Source organism: Penaeus vannamei, chromosome 41 (assembly GCF_042767895.1).
Source record: "Penaeus vannamei isolate JL-2024 chromosome 41, ASM4276789v1, whole genome shotgun sequence".
Classification (NCBI taxonomy): Eukaryota; Metazoa; Arthropoda; class Malacostraca; order Decapoda; family Penaeidae; genus Penaeus; species Penaeus vannamei.
Window position 1 is genome coordinate 17,440,089 of NC_091589.1, and position 4,846 is coordinate 17,444,934.

Below are 4,846 nucleotides of genomic sequence, written 5' to 3' on the forward strand. Positions count from 1 at the left end.
ACAAATGGTTTAGAAATGATAAAGAATCCTTCAAAAGAGCCACAGAAAGACGATAAGAAAGATGAGTATGAAAACATTGAAGAAATGGGAACTTCTGAAAAAATACCTTTGAATACTGAAAATACAACTATAAACACAACCAAAGAAAGCACAGCCAGTAGGGCTGATATAATGAATACCAAAAAAGAAATATTGAGTGGTGAAGTAAAAAGACTTAGTGACAAGGAAACAAAAGGTGAGAAAAATAGGAAAATAAGAACAGACCAACTCAGCGATATTACCAAGGAAAATCAAGAATCGGACGATAAACGTGTAAAGCAACCGTTTGGAGCTGGAATTAATGGGGACAACCAAGGAAGCAGAAATCCGTTAGAACGTCAGGAATGTGAACCAGAGGAAACCAATGCAGAACAACGACTGGACCTCATGACGAACCTGAAGCCTCCCAGCCAGTTTCAGGATTTGTAAAAATGCTGCAGTGGTTATTCAGGCTGTAGGTAGTTTATTGTGTTGATAGTTCACATGAAACTGATTAAAGGAAGTTTGCATATATATACATGAATTATAATTGTAAGACCCCAGAACGCAAGATATATATATATATATATATATATATATACATATATATATATTTATATACATATTTATACATACATATATATATACATATATACATATATACATATATACATATATACATATATATATATATATATATATATATATATATATACATATATACATATATATATATATATATATATATATATATATATATATATATATATATATATATATATATATATATATATATATGTGTACACACACACACACACACACACACACACACACACACACATATATATATATATATATATATATATATATATATATATATATATATGTACACATACATACATACATATATATATATATATATATATATATATATATATATATATATATATATATAAGTAATTTGGTTGTAGTCCATGTTTCTGCCCCATAGGTCATAACTGGGAAGATGCATTGGTTAAAGACTTTTTTCTTTAAACACAATGGCAAGGATCCTCTTAGTATGCTACTGTGTCTGGAGGCACTCCAGCCTAGGCTGATTCGTCGCTTTATTTCCTCTTCATGTTTGTCTGCTAGTTGTCTTAGATATATATACTTGTACATGAATCTGTTCGGATGGAATTTTAGTCTTTTTCTTGTTCATTTTAAGCTCGACTTTTAGACTTTCTCTATTCAGATCGTTTATTAATTGCTGCATTTCATCTGTTGATTCACTAAGGAGAACAATATCGTCTGTAAATCTTAGATTTTTTAGGTATTCGCCTCCTATTTTGATACCCTTCCCTTCCCATTCTAGTTTCTTGAATATTTCCTCGAGTAACAAGCTGTAAACAGTTTTGGTGAGATGGTGTCGCCCTGTCTAACGCCTTTTTTAATTGGTATTTTATCAGTTTCCGTGTGGAGCTTGATGGTTGCTGTCCCATCTTTGTATATATCTTCCAATATTTTACAATACACCTCCTCTACTCCCTGTTGTCGAATAGCACCGAATACTGCTAGTATTTGTACAGAGTCAAATGCCTTTTCATAATCGCTGAATGCCATACACAGGGGTTTCCTATATTCGTTTATTTTTTCTCTTATTTGGGTGAGCGCATGAATGTGATCTGTTGTTGAGAATCCGCTGCAGAAGCCTGCCTGTTCTTTAGGCTGGTTAGAATCCAGACTGTCAGACATGCGAGCTGCATTGACTTTCGTTTTCGCTTTCGTTTATAAGTAACTGAAAGGAGGTAGTTTAAAAATATTTTTTTAGTTTTTTTCCGTTGAGAAGACATTTGTTAAAAAGATTGGCTAGTTTCACTGTTCCGATTTCTCTGCATCTAATATAAGTTCTATACTGATTCCGTCTTCACCTGGTATTTTCCCTCTCTTCATGCCTTTAAGTGCTCTTTTTATTTATTTATTTATTTTTTTTGTGATATTAGGTACGTCTCTAGGTACCGCGTTTGCTTCTATCTGTGGCTGTTCATTTCAGTTGTATAGATCCCTCTAAAAGTCTTCCACTACTCTTATGATTTCATTCTTGTTATATCTTACTTCTCCGTCTGGTTTCTTAATTGCATACATTTGATTTCTCCCTATTCCTAGTCTTCTTTTAACTGCTTTCATGCTGGTACCTGAAATCACTGCTTCATTTATTATTTGAGAATTGAATTTCCGTACATCTTCCCTCTTCTTTTTATTTATGGTCTTTGTTAGTTCAACTAATTCTATCTTGTCCCTGTTTGACGTTACTTTCATGCCCCTACGTTTTTGCATATGTTGTTTAGTTTCTACCGAGAGCTTGCTTGAGCTTTGCTTGTCGTTCTTGCCACCTACTTCAAGTGCAGCTTCCTTTATTATGTCATTGAACTGTATGTTAATTTGATCGATGTTGAGATCTTCGTCGCGGAGACGTGAATATCTGTTTTGGATGTTTAGACTAAGTTCTGTTGCTCTAATCTTCAAGTTAGCTAAGTTTGGCTGTGGTTTACGTATTAGTTTGCTCCATTCCCCTCTGAGTTGTATTTTAATTTCGATTGTCACCATTCTATGGTCGCTGCCGACATTTACTTTATTAATAACTTCTACATTTTTTATTATATCGCGCCTATTTGAAATTATGAAGTCAATTTCGTTTTTGACGTCAGATGGCGATTTTCATGTCCAGTTCCGTTCTAGTCTGTTTGCGAAGAATGTTTTCATGATATTGAGTGATCGAGCCTCCGCAAAGCCGACTAGCATTTGTCCCCTCTCGTTCCTAGTGCCTATTCCAAGGTTTCCTACTGCGGTTTCTCCCTCTGTATTTTTACCTATTTTAGCATTAAAATCTCCCATAATTACTGTAAAATGGGTTTTTATTCTCTCGCTGGCTAAATGAACATTGTGGCTGCAGATTGGAGCATAGACTTGAATAATCTTTAAGTTGTACCTATTGTATAATTTTATTGTTACTGAAGCCACTCTTTCGCTTACACTATAGAATTCCACGATGTTCTTTTCTAAGCGTTTGTGTATTAAGGAAGAGGAATAATGATAATGACAATAATGATAATTCTGGAAATAATAACAACAATAATAAGGATTATTATAACAATTTCCGTGTTATAATTACTTCTATTAATACTTCTGTTACAATTGTCGTTATTATTATTAGGAAAATCATTCGAATAGTGTCTATTATTGCTATTATTGCAATTATTAGACAAATCATCATTATAATTATCATTGTATAATTATTATCATAATTATTGTCCTAATTTCTCTCATAATTATCATTATTATCTTCATGATTGATGGGGTTATCATCAACATCATCATAATAAGCAGAATTGTTGCTAAGATCATCATAATCATCCTTTAAACTCGAAAATAGAGGGGTTTTCGACTCATCTCTCCAAATTATTAGGCAAATCATCATTATAATTATCATTGTATAATTATTATCCTAATTATTGTCCTAATTACTCTCATAAATATCATTATTATCGTCATTATTGTCATTATTGATGGGGTTATCATGAAAATCATCATAATTAGTAGAATTATTGCTAAGATCATCATAATCATCCTTTAAACTCGAAAAGGGGGGTTTTCGACTCATCTCTCCAAAGGCTGTATTTCGCTAGATTTCGCCGGTTTTTCGACTTTTGAGATTTTTTCTACTTTTAGCCTTTTTCTCATTATAGATGGGCTTTATAATGATAATTATCATTATTATTGTCATTATCATCATCATTATTATCATTACTGTCATTATCGCCCTAATCACCCTTAATATCGTCATTACAATAATCATCATCTTAATTATTAATGTCATTTTCATCATTATAATTATTTTCATACTGATAATGACAATAATGATAATTCTTGAAATAATAACAACAATAATAAGGTTAGTGTTATAGTTACTTCTATTATTATTTCTGTTATCATTGTCGTTATTATTATTAGGAAAATCATTATAATGGTGTTGATTACTGCTATTATTGCAATTATTAGGCAAATCATCTTTATAATTATTATTATATAATTATTATCATTATTATTGTCTTAATTACTCTCATGATTATCATTATTATCGTTATTTTGTCAGCATTGATGGGGTTATCATCAAAATCATGAAAATTAGCAGAATTATTGCTAAGATCATCATAATCATCCTTTAAACTCGAAAAGGGGGGTTTTCGACTCACCTCTCCGAAGACTATGTTTCGCTAGATTTCGCCGGTTTTTCGACTTTTGGGATTTTTCTACTTTTAGCCTTTTACTTGTTATAGATGGGCTTTATAATGATAATTATCATTATTGTCATTATCATAATCATTATTATCATTAATGTCATTATCGCCCTAATCACCCTTAATGGTCATTATAATAATCATCTGAATTATTAATGTCATTTTCATCATTATAATAATTTTAATAATGATAATGACAATAATGATATTTCTGGAAATAATAACAATAATAAGGATTATAATAACAATAATAGCCGTATCAAAATTACTTCAATTATTATTTCTGTTATCATTGTCGTTATTATTATTAGGAAAAACAGAATAGTGTTGATTATTGGTATTATTGCAATTATTAGGCAAATCGTCATTATAAGTATCATTGTATAATTACTATCATAATTGTTGTCTTAATTGCTCTCATAATCATCATTATTATCGTCATTATTGTCATTATTGATGGGGTTATAATCAAAATCATCATTATTAACAGAATTATTGCTAAGATCATCATAATCATCCTTTAAACTAGAAAAAAGGTGTTTTCGACTTAT